Source organism: Microcebus murinus, chromosome 1 (assembly GCF_040939455.1).
Source record: "Microcebus murinus isolate Inina chromosome 1, M.murinus_Inina_mat1.0, whole genome shotgun sequence".
In the NCBI taxonomy this organism is placed as follows: Eukaryota; Metazoa; Chordata; class Mammalia; order Primates; family Cheirogaleidae; genus Microcebus; species Microcebus murinus.
Window position 1 is genome coordinate 162,509,629 of NC_134104.1, and position 23,888 is coordinate 162,533,516.

General features: G+C 37.7%; 1 protein-coding gene across 32 annotated transcripts in view; it reads left to right on the forward strand.

Moving 5' to 3' along the window:
* Positions 1-23,888, forward strand: part of SLMAP (sarcolemma associated protein) — a 178,536-nt gene that overhangs the window by 25,344 nt on the left and 129,304 nt on the right. The window contains exon 1 of one of the 32 annotated variants that reach the window (XM_076008982.1): positions 2,012-2,130. The exons of the other annotated variants lie outside the window; for them this stretch is intronic. The gene's annotated coding sequence lies outside the window, so the exon portion shown is untranslated. Of the gene's footprint in view, positions 1-2,011; positions 2,131-23,888 lie in introns of those variants that run through there. 32 annotated transcript variants of the gene reach the window in all.

Below are 23,888 nucleotides of genomic sequence, written 5' to 3' on the forward strand. Positions count from 1 at the left end.
GCCAATTAATTTCTTTCTATTTTTTAGTAGAGACGGTGTCTCGCTCTTGCTCAGGCTGGTTTTGAACTCCTGAGCTCAAACGATCGCCAACCTCAGCATTTCAGAGTGCTAGGATTACAGGCATGAACCACCGCACCTGGCCTGCATTTCTGTTAGTAAAAAAAAAATAAATAAATTCTGTGGAAAGTTTGTGTGTGTATATATGTAAATGTATATGTGTATAGCTAAATATACGTTCAGTTCTTACTACGTCCAAAGTATATGAATGAGAGGCTGAGGACTGCTTAATGTAGGAATGACTGATTGTTATTTTTTTATATTTGGCCAAAATTAAAATTTTTATCATAGGTCTTATAATATTCCACAAATGGATTCAATGTTTATTATCTATCTTGACACACACCCAACTTTTAAAGAAGGGCGATAGGAACTTACAAATCCAGGTAACAAAAAAAGGTGAAATACTGTGGTAAAATATTAATCTTTTTGCAGTAGGTATATGTTTTATGAATCATCAAATTCTATTACTTAATTTTATATTATGTTAGCCACTTACTTTTTTTTTTTTATGACAGAATCTCACTGTGTTGCCCAGGCTAGAGTGCCATGGCATCAGCCTAGCTCACAGCAACCTCAAACTCCTGGGCTCAAGCGATCTTTCTGCCTCAGCCTCCTGAGTAGCTGGGACTACAGGCATGTGCCACCATGCCCGGCTAATTTTTTCTATGTATTTTTAGTTGGCCGATTAATTTGTTTCTATTTTTAGTAGAGACGTAGTCTCACTTTTGTTCAGGCTGGTCTTGAACTCCTGACCTTGAGCAATTCACCCGCCTCGGCCACCCACCTCGGCCTCCCAGAGTGCTAAGATTACAGGTGTAAACTATTGCACCCGGCTTCCACTTTCTATTTATATAATATTACAATAGTTTCCTAGTTTTGCATTCTTTTTTTTTTTTTTTTTGTCTGAGACAGGTTCCAGTTGTGTTGCCCACGCTAGAGTGCAGTGGCGTCATCATAGCTCACTGCAACCCCAAACCCCTGGGCTCAGGTGATCCTCCTGCCTCAGCCTCCTGAGAGTAGCTAGGACTACAGCACTACTACGCCCAGGTGATTTTTCTATTTTTAGTACAGAAGGGGTCTCAGATGCTCTTGCTTAGGCTGGTTTTGAACTCTTGAGCTCAAGCAATCTTCCCACCTCGGCCTCCTAGAGTGCTTGGATTACAGGCGTGAGCTACCATGCCTGGCCCTAGTTTTGCATTCTTGTTTGTGTGGTAGGTGCTGATTATATGACTGCCTATTAAAATGTGCTTTCGGCCGGGCGCAGTGGCTCACGCCTGTAATCCTAGCACTCTGGGAGGCCGAGGCCGACGGATTGCTCAAGGTCAGGAGTTCAAAACCAGCCTGAGCGAGACCCCGTCTCTACCATAAAAATAGAAAGAAATTAATTGGCCAACTAATATATATAACTTAAAAATCAGCCGGGCATGGTGGCTCGTGCCTGTAGTCCCAGCTACTCGGGAGGCTGAGGCAGGAGGATTGCTTGAGCCCAGGAGTTTGAGGTTGCTGTGAGCTAGGATGACGCCACGGCACTCACTCTAGCCTGGGCAAGAAAGCGAGACTCTGTCTCAAAAAAAAAAAAAAAAAAAAAATTTACTCTAAATTTAATAGAAAACAAAATTAAGTGGCTTTGGAGCAAAGGGGTCAAATAAAATATTTGCACTGTCATAAAACTATCCACAAATACGAAGATTATAAGGATGTGCTGAAATATATATTTTTAATGCATCTTATGAGTTCGAGGATAAATAAACTTATTTTAGAAAGAGGGATAGTGGAAGACAGAAATTAGAGGAATGGCTTTTTATGAGCTTTGGGTCCACTGTAAGTATATAGTAGCAATCTTTAAAAAAATGTATAATTTTATTAGTACATAGTGTAGTTATGAGCCTTAGTACTTTTTACTTACACAATGTTTTTCTATTGTAAAGCATGTATGTCAAAACCCATAATCTGCACTGTCACTTCCTTATTGTAAACCTAGCTCTGCTACTGACATGACATTCCTGAAACAGAATGTAAGTGTTTCAGGGGTCTTGAAAAACCGTTTCAGAATGAAAAAGAAAAGTTAAGGTATGAAAAAATTTCTAAGTTATTACTATTCTTTTAAAGTTCATGTCAATATTTTCAATATAATTTTCAAAAAACTATGAAATGAATTTCTATATCAACAGAAAACTCTAAAAATTGCTTTTGTTTTTTGGCATAGCATCTAAATTGGCTCAAAATAAGTACTCAACAATAATAGTTTTAGTGAATAGTAGAGATCTCTTATATTTGAACCAATTTACATACTTTACTAAACTTTAGAGTTGAAACTGAGTTATAGAAAGACATATCTATTAATCTCAAATTTTGTGTGCTATTTTAGATTCAAATAAAATCATTATATAGGTAAATCTAAAACATATTCAGATGTGAAAAGTAAAACCAGGACATTTTAGTGGCCTGTCTTTTTACTGTGTTCAAAAGGAATGGTTGAACTTGAGCTACAGCTTTAATTGCATGTCTATTACATGCCGATATCTTGTTTAAAAAGAGAAGTGAAATAAAATGAACTAGTGACATTTGTCATTATTCTAACAAGAGTACTTTGACTAAAAGAACAAAATTTGGTAGTGATTGTGTTGATTAAATATTTAAATGCAACATTCTTAGTGATTGTATATAAAATACCTTTTGTTTTGATATCAGTTTTATAATTTATACCTTTTTTGGTTTTTTTGAGACAGAGTCTCGCTTTGTTGCCCAGGCTAGAGTGAGTGCCATGGCATCAGCCTAGCTCACAGCAACCTCAAACTCCTGGGCTCAAGCAATCCTCGTGCCTCAGCCTCCCGAGTAGCTGGGACTACAGGCATGCGCCACCATGCCCGGCTAATTTTTTCTATATATATTAGTTGGCCAATTAATTTCTTTCTATTTATAGTAGAGACGGGGTCTCGCTCTTGCTCAGGCTGGTTTCGAACTCCTGAGCTCGAGCTATCCGCCCGCCTCAGCCTCCCAGAGTGCTAGGATTACAGGCGTGAGCCACCGCGCCCGGCTTAGGTAGTGTTTTTGTCTATTCTATTTTACTTGAACTGTATCTTCATTTGTAGACGATTTTATCTTCTGTATTGTGTATATAGTTATTTGTATCATTTGAGTAGTTAATTCTTTAGAAATGTTTAAACTCATTTATATTTTTAATTATACTAATGGTATAAAGAGTAAAGGAAATTTATTACTATATTTAAACATTTAACAACACAAGCAATTTAATTTAAATAGGCTTCTTATGTCCTTACAGTCAGTGTGTATTTTGAGAGAAATTCTTTTCTTCCTTGAAACTCTAGTTTTAAGATCTAAGATAATCTATGGCTTTTTGACTCATTAAAATTTCAATTCTAGGTGTGAATTCCTAAAAAATATGCACAATATTTTATAAATTTCAGAGTGTTGTTGATCAACTTAGCTAACATTGCTATGTCCTAAGCATAGTTATAGTGAACAAAAGTCCCTGTCCCCATGGAGCTGACATTTTAGTGTGGAATGTGCCATCATCCATCTTTCGGATTTACGTCATCCTATTTAGGACAGATGGAGTGCTTCTTATTTATTGACAGGGAATCCAACATAGTTCATTTGTTCTATAAATTTACTGTGCAAAAGCAGTACTTTCGGATGTCACCAACGTATTCTGCTAAATTACTAGCATTTGATGAAATCTGTTCATATCTCCTTCAATTTTATAAACTTAGGTCATTTATGTACCTTTTTAACCTTGTTCTTTTCTGACAGGTAAACTTTCAGTTAAATTATTATTATTACTTTTTTTTTTTTTTTGAGGCAGAATCTCGCTTTGTTGCTCAGGCTAGAGTGAGTGCCATGGCGTCAGCCTAGCTCATAGCAACCTCAAACTCCTGGGCTCAAGCTATCCTTCTGCCTCAGCCTCCTGAGTAGCTGGGACTACAGGCATGTGCCACCATGCCCGGCTAATATTTTCTATGTATTTTTAGTTGGCCAATTGTTTCTATTTTTAGTAGAGACGGGGGTCTCGCTCTTGCTCAGGCTGGTTTCGAACTCCTGACCTGGAGCAGTCTGCCTGCTTCGGCCTCCCAGAGTGTTAGGATTACAGGCGTAAGCCACTGCGCCTGGCCCAGTTAAATTATTTTTAAAAGTCATCAGGGAACTTTTTATTTTATTTTATTTTATTTTTAATCCTAGCACTTTGGGATTTTTTCTTTTTTTTTTTTTTTTTAGGGAACTTTTTAGATGAATCATTCAGTGATTTAGTTTTGGTGGCTATTTCTTTTTATTTTCTCCCTGCTGAAACTCACCTTTCTACTTTCCTTAGTATGCATTTTTTTTTCCCTCAAGACTGGGTCTTGTTCTGTTGCCTGGGCCAGAGTGAGTGGCATCATTATAGCTCACTGCAACCTCAAACTCCTGGGCTCAAAGGGATCCTCCTGCCTCAGTCTCTGGAGTACCTGGGTCTATAGGTGTGATCCACCATGTCCGGCTAATTTTTCTATTTTTTGTAGAGACAGGATCTCCATATATTGCCCCAGCTGGTCTTAAACTCCTGACCTCAAGCAATCTTCCTCCCTTGGCCTCCCAAAGTGCTAGGATTATAGGTGTGGCCTTTAGTAAGCGTTTTTTTTTTTTTTTTTTTTTTGAGACAGAGTCTCGCTTTGTTGTCCAGGCTAGAGTGAGTGCCGTGGCGTCAGCCTCGCTCACAGCAACCTCAAACTCCTGGGCTCGAGTGATCCTTCTGCCTCAGCCTCCCGAGTAGCTGGGACTACAGGCATGCGCCACCATGCCCGGCTAATTTTTTTTTATATATATATCAATTGGCCAATTAATTTCTTTCTATTTTTATAGTAGAGACGGGGTCTCGCTCTTGCTCAGGCTGGTTTTGAACTCCTGACCTTGAGCAATCCGCCCGCCTCGGCCTCCCAAGAGCTAGGATTACAGGCGTGAGCCACTAGTAAGCGTTTTAATAGAACTCTTCAGACTTACGTTTGGACACTATACTTTCCTAGTTCTTAATTTTCTGATGTTTGATACTTCCATCTTTGCATTGTCTGTAGTTACCACAAAGACATTGTCTTTGTCCTTTCACTTTTACTCTCCTGATTTTCTCTCAAAATTCATATTTACAGTCTTAAATTATAACTTACAAGCACTTTATTTCAAAATTTGTGTTCTTTTCATGAATTTCTTAACCATTTTTAGCTTGTTTTTACTTTTTTAAAGTATACACTATATTGGTTTTTAGTATATTAACAAAATTGTGCATCCATTGCCACTATCTAATTCCAGGACATTTTCATCGCTCCAGTAAGAAGTCCTGTATTCATTAGCAGTCACTTCCCATTTCCTCTTTCCCACGTACCCTGGCAACCACTAATCTACTTTCTTTGTCTATAGATTTACCTATCTGGGCATTTTGAATAAATGGAATCATATAACTTGATCTTTTGTGTTCAACTTCTTTTATTTAGCATTTTCAAGTTTCCTCCAAATTGTAACATGTATCAGTACTTCATTTCTTTTATTACCAAATAATATTCTATTGTAGAGATATTTTACATTTTATTTGTCCTTTTTATTTTCTACTTTTGGCTATTATGGATAATGCTGCAATGAACGTTCATGTACAAGTTTTTGTTTTTTTTTACTTTTTTTTTTTTTTTTTAAATTTTTAGTCACCAAGGTTGGTCATTACATGTACAAGTTTTTATGCGACCATGTATTTTAGTTTGCTTGGGTATATACCTAAGAGTGGATTGCTCCATGTTTAACATTTAGAGGAGCTGCCAAATTGTTTTCCAATGTGGCTGTACCATTTTACATTCTCACCAGCAATGTATTGAGTGTTCAATTTCTCTACTTCCTGGTGATTTGTTATTTTTTATTGTCTTTTTTATTGTAGCCATCCCATAGGTATGAATGGTATCTTATGATTTTTATTTGCATTTTCCTAACGACTAATAATGTTGAGCGTATTGTCATGTCCTTACTGGCCATTTGTATATCTTTTTTGGATAAATATTTATACATATCCATTTAAAAAATTGGGTTTTTATAAATTGTTGAATTGTCTATTTAGAAGACAATTCCTATATTAGATAAGTGATTTGCAAATATTTTCTTTCATTCTGTGAGTTGTCTTGATGGTGTCTTTTTTTTTTTTTGTTTATTGTAGTGAAATATATATAACAAAATTTACCATATGTACATTTTTTTTAAGAGACAAGGTCTTTCTCTGTTGCCCAGGCTGGAGTGCAGTGACCTGATTATAGCTAAGTGTAGCCTTGAACTCCTGGGTTCAGGTGATCCCCCTGCCTCAACCTCCCAAGTAGCTAGGACTACAGGTGCATGTCTCTACACCTGTCTATTTTTACTTTTTGTAGAGATTGCCTAGGCTGATCTTGAACTGGCCTCAAGGGATCCTTCTACTTCAGCCTCCCAAAGTGCTGGGATTACATACATTACCACTACACCCAGCTCATTAGAACAGTTTTAACTGTGCAATTCAGTGGCATTAAGTACATTCACAGTATTGTGCAAGGATCATCGCCATTTATTTCTAGAACTTTTTCATCATCCCAAACAGAAACTGTGTACCCATTAAACAATAACTCTTCCTTCTCCCCTCCCACAGCCCCTGGTAACCTCTTTTCTACTTTATGTATCTATGACTTTGCCTATTCTAGGTAGCTTAAATATGTAGAATCATACAATATTTGTCCTGATGGCATTTTTTAAAGCATAAAAAATTTTAATTTTGACAAGTCCAATTTACCTCTTTTTTTCTTTTTCTTTTTGAGACCAGGTCTTACTTTATTGTCCAAGCTAGAGTGCCGTGGTGTCAGCCTAGCTCACTGCAACCTCAAACTCCTGGGCCCTATTCTCGTGCCTCAGCCTCCTGAGTAGCTGGGACTACTAGCTCATGTCACTAATGCCCAGCTAATTTTTGTATTTTTTGTAGACATGGGGTCTCACCCAGTTTGGTCTCAAATTCTTGGCCTCAAGTGAGCCTCCTATCTCAGCCTCCCAAAGTGCCAGAATTATAGGAATGAGCTACTGTGACTGGCCTCTCTATTTTTATTTTTATAAATAACTTTAATTGATTAAAAAATTTTTAATTTATTTTGTCACTATGCTTTTGGCATCATTTCTAAGTAGTCATTGTCCAATTTAAAGTCATGAAAGATTTATTTTAGCCATTTTTAGTACTTTCTTGCTTGACTCTCCCATCTCTATTTAAAACATTTTCCTGGCCAGGCCTGGTAGATCATGTCTATAATCCCAGCACTTTAGGAGGCTAAGGAGGGAGGATTGCTGGATGCCAGGAGTTCAAGATCAGCCTGGACAACATAGCAAGATCATGTCTCTACAAAATAATAATAATAATAATAAAAAATTAGCTGGATGTGGTGGTATGCACCTGTAGTCCTAGCTCGTTGGGAGGCTGAGGAGCATCGCTTGAGCCTAGGAGTTTGACGTTATAGTGAGCTATGAATGGGTCTCTACACTCCAGCTTGGATGACAGAGCAAGACCGTCTCTTAAAAAAAAAATCTACCAAAAAAAACTATCAAAGTGGCTGGGCGCGGTGGCTCATGCCTGTAATCCTAGCACTCTGGGAGGCTGAGGCGGGCGGATTGCTCGAGGTCAGGAGTTCAAAACCAGCCTGAGCAAGAGCGAGACCCTGTCTCTACTATAAATAGGAAGAAATTAAGTGGCATTAAGTACATTCACAGTATTGTGCAAGGATCATCGCCATTTATTTCTAGAACTTTTTCATCATCCCAAACAGAAACTGTGTACCCATTAAACAATAACTCTTCCTTCTCCCCTCCCACAGCCCCTGGTAACCTCTTTTCTACTTTATGTATCTATGACTTTGCCTATTCTAGGTAGCTTAAATATGTAGAAACTAGTATATACAGAAAAAAAAACTAGTATATACAGAAAAAATTAGCCGGGCATGGTGGCACATGCCTGTAGTCCCAGCTACTTGGGAGGCTGAGGCAGGAGGATTGCTTGAGCCCAGGAGTTTGAGGTTGCTGTGAGCTAGGCTGACGCCACAGCACTCACTCTAGCCAGGGCAATGGAGTGAGACTCTGTCTCAAAAAAAAAAACAACTATCAAAGCTTTCATGGGAAGGATTTTATTAAGTGTTCTTTTCTGTTTCTTTTTGTTTGTTTGTTTAAAGATAAGGGCAGTAGTTTTCAAACTTTAGAGTCTCCTGTGATATTTTCTAAAACAAAGTTCCTCAGATGATCTTTGTACATGTGTAATAAACTTCTAGGAGACTTGGCATGATGTGGTTGAAAGAGTGTGGCATTAAATAGCCTAGCATATTAAAAAAATTAGCTGGGCATCTTGGCCTTGAACTCCTGGGTTCAAGCTAGCTCGAGAGGCAGAGGCCCAGGAGTTTGAGACTACAGTTAGCTATGATCATGCTAGTGCACTCCAGCCTGGGTGACAAAGCAAGACCTTTGTCTTTCAAAAAAAAAAAAAAATCCTCTAGCGTAGTTATTAAGAGCATAGATTTTGGAGTCCAGTTTACCTGTGTGTGAATCCTGGCTGTGTCACTTCTTAGCTGTGTGATTTTGAGCAAGTCATTTCCTTCATTTCCTCCCTCATAGCATTGTTATAAGGATTAACCACTTCGGTAGGAGTGTCACCTATAGTTGACAGCCACAGATGAACGCGCACAGCCTGGCATCGACTGTAGTCGACAGCCGCAGATGAACGCGCACAGCGACTTTAGCCAACAGCCATGATATGACTTTTCTAATTTTTCTTTTATCAAAATAAAATTGTGAACATTTAGAAATAACGTAATGAAAACATACATGTATATGTTACCTATTCTGATTTACATTACAAGTAAAGCTGCCTGTAAAGTAAAACAAGCTTTCAGTGCTTTCAAGCTTTCCTTATTACACAAGAGCAAAATGGACTCGTCGTCAATGCACAGCACAAACTATCGTGCGGACTGTGTGTGCCAACTGTGGGCACGGTTTCGGGGCCGGTGAGCGCCGTACCGAAGTGGTTAAGGAAAACTAAAATATTTTTGAAAAAGATCAAATAGGATGAAGAGCCTCATAATGTGACTAGAAAACCTGAGTCCTAGTACTAGTTCTGCTATTAAATAGTTATGAACATTGAATGAATTTTACCTCTTTTTGCTCATCTGAGGAATGAGGAGTTGGACAGTATAGTAGTATAGATTGTAAAGAGCTAGGAAGTCAGGAGTGGGGAAGTCAGGGACTATGGCTGTGGAGATCACTGCATTGGTTTGTATATTGGTTTCATCTCCTGTTACCTGGATGATTTTTGGTAAGAAATTTAGCTTCTGTGTACCTTAGTTTTCTTATTTATAAAGTGGGATAATAATAATACCTCATAGGTTTGTGAGAATTAAATAAGTTAATATATGTAAAGGACTTAATATAGGGCTTGTCACGGTAAGGACTAAATAAAAGTTATTTTTACTGGTCCATAAAATCCTTTCTAATGTAGCCATTTATTGCCAAGGATTTTTTTGGCCAAGTGGGTGGTTCTTAAGTTTGTCATTTGAAAGTTTAGCTAATTTTTTATTTAGATATTTTCAAGATTGTGGAGGCTGTTAATTTATGAAGTAGAATATTTTGGACTTTGGACTTGCCCTCCTCCCCCCCAGATTTGTTTACTTGTCTTATGATCTTGTATAGGCAGCTTCTTTGGGGCCCTAAGTTATCTCATCAATAAGGGTATTTTGTAGACTTTTTCAACACTAAAAATCTCATATTTGATTTTGTAGAGTCTTGCTCTTTTTGTTCTGAAGTTAATGTTATGTGCACCTTGATCTATCTGTAATTAAGTTACAGGGCTATTTGGTTGTACCTATTTTTCTTCAACTAATGTTTCTGTTTTATATTTAGGAAATGGCATAAAACCCAAGGGAGTATTGTAGTTCAATTGACTAGCCCATTCTAGGAAGAGCTAATATTATAACATAAACTCAGCTCGAAGTTGGCAAAGCATGACCTCTAGTTTAACTCAGTTCATGCATAGATGTTATTTAATTCTGGAAAAAGAATGTATCCAATGCTATTAAGAGATAAATCTGAATATGTGAAAATCACTTTTAGTGTTAGCAACCATATTCATACCAAATTCAGTTTTGGAACCCTGAACAAAGACTGAAGAAATAGATTACTTTTGTAATATGATATCATTTTCTTTCACTGACTATATGAAATACTTAATTTAGTCTTTAGTGAATAGTGACTCAGCTATTGCATTGTTTTGGAAATTTTTGTCTGTGAGCAAGTCACCCTCTGGTGCCTTAGTTTATAGTGGCAGTCATAATGAAAATGATATTTTTTTCTCTATAGGGATAAGAATGAAAATTGCATTTTAATACATTCATTCTTAGATCTTCTGAAGCTCTCCCCATTTCTTCGTTGTGCAGCTGCAGAGGCAGCCCAATACAGGGATGATTATTTCTGTCTTAAAGTTAGCAAGGTGTATGGCAGGAGTTTTCCACAGTTAAGGGATACAATTTGTTACTTATAACAGTTGTAACTTATAACAGTATAACTCTGCTAATTTTAGTAACTGTTGTTCATTAGACATACCTAGCTCACCTCCTTTACAGGAGAGAGTATATGTCTCCTGGCTTGAGAGTTAGGTAAAGCCAGCCCAAGAGAGCTTTGTGACCTAATGACAGAGGGGGGAGCTCTTGCCTAGGGATTGGATTTTTTTTTAGGATGAGTTATTTGTGTAAATATAAATGTGGAAGAATTACTACCCTACATGTCAAATATATTATCTTCTCAGAGATTTAGCTCAAAGCTTCCAAGTTCCCCCAGTGTGTACTGTTAGTATCTCTTGCTACTTGGGTCTTATTAATTACATAACATTTATATTTCTTTCTACATGTTTTTCTTTCTGATTGTAAGATTTATGAGCTTTTCCTTTAAAATTTTTGAACTTTTATTTTGTATTTGCTGGTTTTCTCCAGTTAAAATTTCCATTTTTAATATGTAAGAAACTGATAATATGTTTGCTTCTCGGGAGGGAAATTGGGAAGCTGTGGGACATTTGGAAGATGTATTTTTCACTGCACCACTAGATCTTTGGAACTCATTAAAGTTTTTCTAACTTTTTTTTTTGAGACAGAGTCTCACTCTGTTGCTGGGGCTAGAGTGCCGTGGCATCAGCCTAGCTCACAGCAACCTGCAACTCCTGGGCTCAAGCGATCCTACTGCCTCAGCCTCCTGAGTAGCTGGGACTACAGGCATGCGCCACCATGCCTGGCTAAAATTTTATATATATATATTTTTAGTTCAGCTAATTTCTTTCTATTTTTTTAGTAGAGACAGGGTCTTGCTCTTCCTCAGGCTGGTCTCCAACTACTGACCTTAAGCGATCCACCTGCCTTGGCCTCCTAGAGTGCTAGGATTACAGGTGTGAGCCACTGCGCCCGGCCTTTCAGCCTTTTTTCTGACTTTTTAAGCTTAATTTTATAATATAGTATAAATATATTCACAAGGTTTTTTTTTTCTTTTGGTTTGGTTTATGCGTTTTCTCTTAACAAATTTAAGAATACAAAGTTTGTTGAAGTTGACCATGAATGGTCCATTGAGGCATTAATAATAAATTTACAGTCTCCTTAAGAATGATCTACTTAAACTTGATCCACTGACTTATACTACAGACTTCAAAATGTGGTAGATATGATGGCCTAATTCTTCCAAGGGTTGTTGGGGATAAGCTGTGGCAAACTAGGCCACATTCTCAGTTTCTTTCCTCAACATCACTTTCCTTTAAAATTCTTCAACACTGACAAGATTGTTATTTACTGTTCTATCTTTGAGAAGCATAATAGTGGGTCACTCTTCTTACTTAAATTTCTTCTTGTGTATGACTGACTCCAGGATCACTCATACTGTGTCCTTGATAATGCTAAGTTTGCAGTTCCATCAGTATGGTCTCTTTTCCGGATCTAAAATAGGCAAACTTTGTTGCCTCTTGGACATACAGAACATCCGTTCTATCTACCCTTAGCCCAGGGACTAAAATCACCTCACTTATGGTAATCAGTGCTGGCTGTTGCTCTCTTAGCATATATTCTTATTCCATATTAGTTTTATTCTCATAGGGGAAAATATGAGGTAATTTCCACAAAGCTGCTATATTGTAGGCTTTAAATGTAAGTCAGTTGAATCTCTTCTTTTCTATTATTCGTACAGGCTAGACCAATACCAGCTCCCAGGGGACCTGACCTCCAAGAATGCCATTGCCTCTGTAAAAGTTCTTGGTATACACTTGTATTGATCTTACTTTTCCTTTAGCACAACCTCCTCTTTGTCCTGTAAGCTCTATAAGAATTGCTAAGACAGAAAGTCCATGAGTAAAGCTAAAGCCATGAGCTAAGTATTCTGTGATGAGATGATTTGAGGGATTTATTCCAATCTCATTGCCTCCTCCCCCAGCCAAATCTCCTGATATCATACAAGTGACAGAAATGCAAATAATTTATATATATTTTTTTAGTTCAGCTAATTTCTTTCTATTTTTTTAGTAGAGACGGGGTCTTGCTCTTCCTCAGGCTGGTCTCCAACTACTGACCTTAAGCGATCCACCCGCCTCGGCCTCCTAGAGTGCTAGGATTACAGGTGTGAGCCATCAGCTATACAGCTGATCTGCCTTTAATTCCATTTGGCAAACAGTCTGTATCATCCTATACTATGTATGTATGTATGTATGTATTTATTTATTTTTTGAGACAGAGTCTCGCTTTGTTGCCCAGGCTAGAGTGAGTGCCGTGGTGTCAGTCTAGCTCACAGCAACCTCAAACTCCTGGGCTCAAGCAATCCTCCTGCCTCAGCCTCCCGAGTAGCTGGGACTACAGGCATACACCACCATGCCCGGCTAATTTTTCTATATATATTAGTTGGCCAAATAATTTCTTTCTATTTTTTTAGTAGAGATGGGGTCTTGCTCTTGCTCTGGCAGGTTTCGAACTCCTGACCTTGAGCAATCTGCCCGCCTCAGCTTCCTAGAGTGCTAGGATTGCAGGTGTGAGCCACTGTGCCTGGCCCATCCTATAGTATTTGAATCCGTCTTCATTGGTTAGCACTATTGTGATAGCAGAGTCTTTTAACAACCAATGAAGGTCACATTTCTTAATTTCAAATTTGCATCATTTGCAAAATTATAGGATGCCACCAGCACTCTCCTAGCTGGCTTCTGGGTGAGCCCAGCACACAGAGTGAAAAGGAGGTGCACATCTTCTTCTCCAGTGCAGGTAATAGTGATCGCGATGATGTCATACTCCACACTGGGCAGGAGGCCCTTTTTAAAGCATGCATACTATTTATGGGTGGGCTATAATTTTATCAATTCTTGCATTGCTGAGTATGTGCCATCTTTATTTATTTATTGATTGATTGATTGATTGATTGATTGAGACAGAGTCTCGCTTTGTTGCCCAGGCTAGAGTGAGTGCCGTGGCGTCAGCCTAACTCACAGCAACCTCCAACTCCTGGGCTCAAGCGATCCTCCTGCCTCAGCCTCCCAAATAGCTGGGACTACAGGCATGTGCCACCATGCCCGGCTGATTTTTTTCTATATATATATTAGTTGCCAATTAATTTCTTTCTATTTATAGTAGAGATGGGGTCTCGCTCTTGCTCAGGCTGGTTTCGAACTCCTGACCTCGAGCAATCCACCCGCCTCTGCCTCCCAGAGAGCTAGGATTACAGGCATGAGCCACCGCGCCCGGCCGTGCCATCTTTTTTGATTTTCAGAAATTGTTGTATGTAGTGCTTTGCTGAATATCTTAATGCCCATATCTTTATTCATATTTTTTATTATTTGTTTAGGCTGGATTCTCAGAGTATATCAAAGGGTACCTTTTTATTGCTCCCTTGGTATACCTTGCTATAAACTGCTTTCCAGACAGGTTGTACCAATTTACATTCCCATGTTGACTTACTTGTGAAAAGTTTCTCTTAATGGCACTCTTGGATGCACTGGATACTTGTTATTTAAAATACTTTTTGCTACTTTTATCAGCAAAAAATCGAATCCCTTAAGTTTTAATATTTCAAAATTATTTAAAATATATTTGTATGTATATATATATTCTTTTTATCTTTCCTCTGTTCATTGGCTTTTTAAACCAGTTTTATTTTTTTTATTTTTTTTTTTTTTAGATATTTGGTACATCTGTATAAACCAGTTTTATTGAGGTATAATTACAGTCTATAAAATTCATCCATTATAAAGTAAGTTTAGTGCTTGAAGTCAATGATTTTTAGTAATTCTATATAGTTCTACAACCGTTACTATAATCTAGCTGTAAAACTTTTCTATCACCCCCAAAAGTTCCCTATATCCATTTGCAGTCAATCCTCATTCCTACAACCCAGCCTCAGACAACCACTGGTTCACTTTCTGTTTCTATAGATTTACATATTCTAGAAATTTCAGATAATGTCATATAATATGTAATCTTCGTTTATGTCTTCTTCCAGAAAGCATTGTTTCTGAGGTTCATCCACATTGTAGGATGTATCAATAGTTAATTCATTTTTATTGCTGATATACCATGTTTTTACTAAGTGTTTGATAGACATTTGGACTGCTTCTAATTTTTGGTTATTGTTAAACAATGCTGCCAAGAACTTTTTTGTACAATTCTTTGGGGTAGATACCTAGGAGTAGAATTGCCTGGAACCTATTAGATTTTATATAATTACTTAACCACAAGAAATGTTTCCTTTAAAAAATAAATGATAGCACTATACTTGAGAAGAAATATACAATTAAATGATGTAAGAAAGTTAAAGTACAATGAAAAGTTAAAGGCAAATGAAAAGTTCTAAAACAGGCAGGGGTGACTGTGTAGTAATGGAAACCACTTCAAAATTTATTGGTAGAGGAGCAACTAATAGAGTCTAAAACCAAGTGAAGGCAAATAAAATCAATGACTATCTAAATAAACATTGAAGCCAGGGTGGGTGAGTAAATCCACAACTAATGGAAGGGAAGCACTGTATCGGAGAGGGACACGCTTGTAGCCCTGGCTTGGGTGAGGCAAATGCATCAGGTGTAACAAAAATGTTTGTACCCCTATAATATCCTGAATTATAAACAAACAAACATTGAAAACTTTGATTCCAAGAAAAATGACAAAAATGGAAATGGGACATGATTGTATTCATTATGACAGAAAAATGAATATGTATAAAACACATAATATGCCTTTTCTAATATATTAGTTCATTAAATATGCAATGTCTGATTTTGAATCATAACTTTAGTTTATTATGTCTCAAGCAGGAAGCAGTTAAAGTATGTACCTGAGCTATCAACACAGTTTTTCCATCTTTTTTTTTTTTTTTTTTAGTTTTTCCATCTTAACAATGGCTTGCTTATGCCATCAGCGAAGAAGCCTGGAGAGGGAGTGGTGATGAAATCGTGAAAGGTGTTTTCCACAGCTTGTTGAGAATTGAATCTTTTTCCTTGCAAGAAGTAGTCCAAAGTCTGGAAGAAGTGATAGTTGGTGCAAGTCTGGTGAATGGGGTGTATGACAGAGAGTTTCCAAGTCCAGCTTCTGTAGTTTGAGCAGCTTTGTTTTTTGGGACGTGTGGTCTTACAAGAGTATTGGCCTGTCTCTGTTGACCAATCTTGGCTGCTTAATCACAAGCATCCTCATCATTTCATCCAACTGGTTGCAGTAGACATCTGCTGTAATGGATTGAGCAGATTTCATGAAGCTGTAGTAGATAATACCAGTGCTGGCCCACCAAACAGACACCATTAGCATTTATTTATTTATTTATTTTTTATTTCGGCATATTATGGGGGTACAGATTTTAAGGTTTCAATAAATGCCCTTTCCCCCGCTGCCCCCCATTAGCTTTTTTTGATGAATATTTGGTTTTGGACTGTGTTTCGGCACTTTATCTTTGGTCCAGCCATTGTGCTGAATGCTTGTGATTGTCTGCTTGTGAAGAATCCATTTTTTGTCAAACGTAACAGTACGATGTAGAAATGGTTTGCCTTTATGTCATGACAGCAAAGAAAGGCAAGCTTTGAGTCTATTTCTCTTCTAACACTCATTTAATTTATGCTGAACTCATCTATCCAGCTTCTTTACCTTGCTGATTTGTTTTAAATGGTCCAACGTTGTTGGAATAGTAATGTCCAACCTTGCTGCTAATTCACACATAGGTTGAAATGGATTCACTTCCACTACAGCTTTCAGCTCATCATTATCCACCTTAGTCTCAGGTCACCCACATGCCTCATTTTCAAGATTAAAATCACCAGAACAGAATTTCTCAAACCATCTATGTACTGTGTGCATTCGTTAGCGATATCCTTACCAAACATTTTGTCGGTATTTCTAGCTGTCTGTGCTGTATTGGTTCCATGGGGGAGCTCATAGTCGAAAATAACACTGATTTTTTACTTACCCGTGGTTTCAGAAAAATTGTTCTAAAAATTTTTTGAAAGATAATCATAAGCCAGAACATGCTTTTGAAAGACTGGGGATGTAGCTTCACAATGAAAATAAAACAAGAAGTGTCAAAGTGAAATGTCAGAGATATCAAGTGTCAAACTTAGTACTTAAGGAAATCAGACATTTCATACTTAATAACGTTAATAATTTTATAAGTTGGTTGTTGAATTAGCAAAATCAACATCTCTAGTGCTAGAAAGGTTACAATAGTGACATTAACTTTGTTGGTCTATTCCATGTGCAAAGCTTTGTGGCCCCTGTTGTAGTAAGATTCCGAAGTAACTTTCATTTTAGTTTCCTTGAATTTAGTTAAAGTATTTTAGTAGTGAATTAATTAGGGAGGGAATAAACTAAAAGATAAAACAGGTTTAAATTTTCCCATATGCTGAAGTTGGAGTCTGATCATGCCTTCCTCTCTACCCTTTCTCCCTTTGACTCACTCAAACCCTAGAGGCACTAACCCAACATGGTTTTTTTCCTTCTGGCCTAGAGTGCTGCATGTTTGCTCTGCTGTGATCTGAATCCTGCTTTTCTAGCCCTTGCTAAATGCTGGATCCAATTGTTCTTTAATCCAATGACTCACATCTTGGGAGTTTCCCCCAACCCACTCCAAGAAAATGCTATTAACACTTTCATTTCAAGTAAATAATTTGTCATGTCCTTCTACTCTTTACTGATTTTGCTTTAGGCGCTCATCTGAAAATATGCTTCCTGTTGACTTTTTAAAAGTTCTTTGTGGAATTTGTCTTTATGGGTGGGACAAAACATTCGTGAGTCACTACCCGTCAGAAGAATGCAAGTACAGTCATCTAAGAGTAAGTGATTTTTAGTTTGACAAATTATCTGCCACAACATGATAAAGTAGAGCTAAAAGTAAGATATGGAAATTGATCCTTGCTCTATTTATTTACCTCATATCTTATGTTCTTCTAACATCAAAGATTCTTTCCATTTCTGATAAATTTTTACTGTATCTATAATATATACATATATTTTTATTTTTTTTTAATTATTTTATTTTATTTATTTATTTATTTTTTTAAGACAGAGTCTCACTCTGTTGCCTGAGCTAGAGTGCCGTTCCATCAGCCTAGCTCACAGCAACCTCAAACTCCTGGGCTTAAGTGATCCTTCCGTCTCAGTCTCCCAAGTAGCTAGGACTACAGGCATGTGCCACCATGCCCGGCTAATTTTTTTTATATATTTTTAGTCGGTCAGTTAATTTCTTTCTATTTTTAGTAGAGATGGGATCTCGCTGTTGCTCAGGCTGGTCTCAAACTCCTGACCTTGAGCGATCCTCCCGCCTCAGCCTCCCAGAGTGTGCTAGTATTACAAGCGTGAGCCACCTTGCCCAGCCTATAATATATTTTTGGGTAATTTTTAGCATTATAGGTTTCTACATCATCCATGCTTAAATACTTTTCCTTGTTAAATAGGGCTATAAGATTTTTATACTGTCAGTAGTTGAGTTTATGTGAAGTCATAGGTGAGGAGGTAAAGTATGACTATCAAGAGGTCAAGAATGATAAAAAGTAACAATTTTTCTATTTACTTTATCATGCTTGACAGTTTTTGGTTTATTAAAATATATTATCAATTTACTATAAGAATTTTCTTTAAATCTACTGTAACTGTAAATCATCTTCTCCTTTAGGTAATGAATGGCACATCTGTGTTTGGTCCTTTTCGCCTTTTCCATTCGTATTGACTTGACTACTTTAGGACCTCAGGAAGAGATGTCCCTGTAGACTCTACTAATTTTTGAGAAGTTAGTACAACAGAATTAGAGAGCCCAGGCTATTATGTAATGTGACTTTTTTTTTTATCTCTTTTGATCTCTGTCAGCTTATTGAAGTCACTGTGGCTTCTCTGCCTCTTGGATGTAAGTTTTCCTCTTTTTCCTTGTACCCTTCTGTGGTTTTTTTTTTTTTTTTGAGACAGAGTCTCGCTTTGTTGCCTAGGCTAGAATGAGTGCCGTGGCATCAGCCTAGCTCACAGCAACCTCAAACTCCTCAAGCAATCCTCCTGCCTCAGCCTCCTGAGTAGCTGGTACTACAGGCATGCGCCACCATGCCCAGCTAATTTATATATATGTGTGTGTGTGTGTGTGTGTGTGTGTGTGTGTGTGTGTGTGTATGTATGTATTTTAGTTGTCCAGCTAATTTCTTTCTATTTCTCTTAGTAGAGACAGAGTCTCACTCTTGCTTAGGCTTGTCTCGAACTCCTGAACTCAAATGATCCACCCACCTCCCACCTTGGCCTCCCAGAGTGCTGGGATTACAGGTGTGAGGCCTCTCTTCTGACTATTCTATCTGAAATTCCTTCAAGCATTTTCTCCACTAGTTTTTCCTCCAATATTTGTATTTTTAAAAGTTCAGCCATTGTTTTCCCTGTAAGTGTTATTTTTGGATCATCTGATCTATCACAGTAATTTTTTTTTCCAGCATATTATGTATGGGTGTACAGATTTTAAGGTTTCAATAAATGCCCTTCCCCCCCTCCCCCCACAAGTCTGAGTTTCCAGCATGACCATCCCCCAGATGGTGCACATCTCACTCGTTATGTATATATATACTCGCCCCCCTCCCCCCTGCCCAATACCCTATTACCGTAGTACCTATGTGTCCACTTAGGTGGTACTCAGTTAATACCAGTTTTTTGGTGAATATATGTGGTGCTTGTTTTTCCATTCTTGGGATACTTCACTATCACAGTAATTTTAATGAGCATTCAAATGCTGATGCTTTTCAAATATATTGAGCCCTGAGGTCTGACTTTTCTGTCTGTCTGCTTACCTTTACTCTCTGGATGTCCTGTGGGGAATCCAAAAGCAACATATCCAAAACTGAAATGATTCAGTTACTACCCATCCCCATCTAGTATTTCTAAACACATGTAATGGCATTATCTACCCAGTAGCCGAAGCTAGAAACTACTTTTAATACTAAACACATAGGATCTATCACTAAATCCCTATACTATTTCTAACACTATCCTAGTTCAGGCAGGACCTTATTATTTCTTTATTTCAGCAGCCTTTTAAGAGTTCTGTAAGCCTTCAGTCTAGTATCCCTTAAGCCATTCCTTCCCTGAAGGAAATAACAGTTTTATCTCCATACTTTCCTGACTAAACTGTATAGTGACAAGTCCCTGTCATCTAAATGATAGAGATTATACTGCTTGATATGTCTTAAAAAGCTTGATGACTGCTTACCTCTCTAGCCTCATCTTCTGTCATTCTTAGCCTGTACTTCACGTACTGGCCCTCCTGACTCCCTTTCAGCCCTCCACACTATGTTGTTTCTTATGTTTGTTTGCTTGAACTGTTTCAATCCTCGCCACACGTATCCTGACTCACTCTTACTCAGCCTCATGACTCACCATGGGGCAGCTCCTTTGGGAAGCCTTCTCTGAATGCTCAGCGTTGGTCCAACCCTTCCTTTCTACTGTATCATTCTCATTAATAGATAAAACAATGTAATTTTTCTCTTATTGAAAAAATGTTCTTGACCCAACTTTTTCTTCTAGTTACTGATCATTTCTTTACTTCCCTTTAGAGCAAAGCTCCTTAAGAGATTTTTCTCTGTATATGTGGCCTCTCATTCCTCTCCATCCATTTTTTCTTGAATCATTTTGGTCAGGCTTTCATCCTCTACTGCATGTGCACTGTTCTTGTCAAGGTCATTGGTGGCTTTTAGGTTGCTATTTCCAGTGGTCACTTCTTGTTTCTTACCTTACTAAATCTATCAGCATCATTTGGCAGTTGATCTCTCCCACAGTCATAGAAAACATCATTCACATGGCTTCCAGGACAAATCACTTAGTCTTGATTCTCTTCATATCTCAGTGGCCATTCTTTTCAATTTCCTTTGCCTGGTTTTCATCTCTCTGACCTCTGAACTTTGAACTACTACTCCAAAGCTCTGTCGTTGCACCTCTTGCTTCCTTGGTGATCTTATCCTGTCTTTTGTCATTAAATTCTGTTTATATGCTGATGATAGCCAAATTTATATCTCAGACTTCTTCCTCTAAACTCTAGGCTTATATATCCAGCTATCTTTAAAAATTTTTTTTTTTTTTTTTTTGAGACAGAGTCTCACTTTTGTTGCCCAGGCTAGAGTGAGTGCCGTGGCGTCAGCCTAGCTCACAGCAACCTCAAACTCCTGGACTCAAGCGATCCTCCTGCCTCAGCCTCCCGAGTAGCTGGGACTACAGGCATGTGCCACCATGCTCGGCTAATTTTTTGTATATATATTTTTAGTTGGTCAATTAATTTCTTTCTATTTTTAGTAGAGACGGGGTCTCGCTCAGGATGGTTTCGAACTCCCAACCTCGAGCAATCCGCCCGCCTCGGCCTCCCAGAGTGCTAGGATTACAGGCGTGAGCCACCGCGCCCGGCCTTTAAAATTTTTTTATTGTGGTAAAATAAATATAACATAAAATTTACCATTTTTGAGTATACAGTTTAGTGGTATTACATACATTAATAACATTGTGCAGCTGTCACTACCATCCATCTCCGTAACTCTTTTCATCTTTCAAAACTGAAACTTTAGGCCGGGCGCTGTGGCTCACGCCTGTAATCCTAGCTCTTGGGAGGCCGAGGCGGGCGGATTGCTCAAGGTCAGGAGTTCAAAACCAGCCTGAGCAAGAGCGAGACCCCGTCTCTACTATAAAATAGAAAGAAATTAATTGGCCAACTGATATATATATAAAAAAATTAGCCGGGCATGGTGGCGCATGCCTGTAGTCCCAGCTACTCGGGAGGCTGAGGCAGGAGGATCCCTTGAGCCCAGGAGTTTGAGGTTGCTGTGAGGTAGGCTGACACCACGGCACTCACTCTAGCCTGGACAACAAAGTGAGACTCTGTCTCAAAAAAAAAACAAAAAAAAAAACCTGAAACTTTATATCTGTTAAGTAATAGCTCTTCATGTACTCCTTCCCCTCAACCCCTGGCAGCCACCATTCTACTTTCTGTCTCTTATGATTTTAGACTACTCTAAGTAAAATTTAACAGTATTTTGACTTTTTGTGACTAGCTTATTTTGTTCTCTATGTCCTCAAGATTCGTTCATGTTGTAACATATATCTAAATTTCTCTCCTTTTAAAGCCTGAATAATATGCCATTGCATGTATGTTTTTTATTTCATATTTTGTTTATGCATTAATCTGTCGATAGACCCATGGGTTGCTTCCATGTTTAAGCTATTGTGAGTAATGCTGCTGTGAACCTGAGAATATAAATATGTCTTTGAGACCTTGCTTTTGGGTATTATACCTAGAACTGGATTTGCTGGGTCATATAGTAATTCTGTTTTGTTTTTCTTTTTTGCTCTGTTGCCCTGGATGGAGTGCTGTGGCATGATCACAACTCCATGTAACCTCAAACTCCTGGGCTCATGTGATCCTCCCGCCTCAGCCTCCAGCATAGCTAAGACTACAGGCATGTGACACCACACCCAGCTAATTTTTAAATTTTTTGTAGAGATATGGTCTTGCTGTATTGCCTAAGCTATTGATAGTCTCAAACTCCTGGCCTCAAGTAATCATCCTGCTTCAGCCTCCCAAAGTGCTGGAATTATAGGTGTGAGCTACCATGTTTGGCGGGTAATTATATTTTTAATTTTTTGAAGAACCACCATACTGTTTCCCATAGTGGCTGTGCCATTTTACATTCCCACCAACAGTGCATTGGCGGAATTTCTCCATATCCTCATCAACACTTATTTTCTTTTTTTTTTTTTTTAGTTTTTTTTTTCAACACTTATTTTCTGCTTTTTTTGATGGTAGCTATCTTACTGTTTAAGATAGTTTTTATTTCCACTTCTCTAATGATTAGTGATGTTGAGCATTGTTCCATGTATTTATTGACAATCTTCTGTCTTCTTTGGATAAATGTCTATTTAAGTCCTCTGCCTATTTTTCAATTGGGTTCTTTGTTATTGTTCAGTTTTAGGAGTTCTCTATATATTCTGGATGTCAATCCTTTATCAGATTTATGATTTGTAAATATTTTCTCTCATTCTGTGGGTTGCCTTTTTACTTTGTTGATAGTGTCTTTTGATGCACAAAGTTTTTGATTTTCATGAAGTCCACTTTGTCCATTTTTTCTTTTGTTGCCTTTGCCTTTGGTGTCGTATCCAAGAAATCACTATGAAATTCAATGTCTTGAAGCTTTTGCTGTATATTTCCTTCTAAGAGTTTTGTACTTTCAGGTCTTACATGTAGGTCATTGATCCATTTTGAGTTAATTTTTGTATATGGTGTTAGGTGAGTGAAGATCCAACTTCATTCTTTTGCTTGTGAATATCACAGTTTTCCCAGCACCATTTGTGTTTTGACTTTGTATCCTGCTATTTTGCTGAATTCATTTATTAGTTTTAACAGTTTTTTGTGGACTTTAGGGTTTTCTGCATATAAAATCATATCAGTGAACAGAGATAATTTTGCTTCTTCCTTTCCAATTTGGAGGCCTTATATTTCTTTTTCTTGTCTGATTGTTCTGGTGAGAACTTCCAGTATTATGTTGAATAGAAGTGGTGAAAGTGGGCATCCTTTGCCTTCTTCCTGATCTTAGAGGAAAAGCTTTTGGTTTTTAACCATTGAGTATTATGATGTTCATTGTGGGTTTTAAATACATGGCTTTCATTATGTTGAGGTAGTTTCCTTCTATTCCCACTTTGTTGAGTGTTTTTTTTTTTAAATCATGAAAGGATGTTGAATTTTGTCAAAAGTTTTGTCTGCATCAGTTGAGATGATCATGTGTTGTTTTTTCCTTTATTCTGTTGATATCGTGTATTACATTCCTCAATATTTGTATGTTGGACCATCCTTGCATTCCAAAACTAAATCTCACTTGGCCAAAGTGTATAATTCTGTTAATATGCTGATGAATTTGGTTTGCTAGTATTTTGTTGAGGATTTTTAAATCAATTTTCATAATGTTCTGTAGTTTTCTTATAGTGTCTTTGATACCAGGGTAGTATTGGTTTCAATAGAATGAGTTAGGAAGTTTTCTCTCCTCTTCAATTGTTTGGAAAAGTTTGAGAAGGATGGGTGTCCTTTTTGACATTTTCATATGATGTCTACTAGACACCTCAAATTTAATTTGTCCAAAGATGAACTCCTGTCACTTCCCTCCCCCAATACCAATAAAAAAATCTTCCCACCTTTAGCCCTCTCAGTTCGCATAGAGGCAACTACATCCTTCTAAGTTGCCTGAGTTGAAAATTTTGGCATCATTCTTGACCCCTTTCTTTCATATTGTACATCCAATCTGTTAGGAAATCTTGTGCCATATAAATGTCATTTTT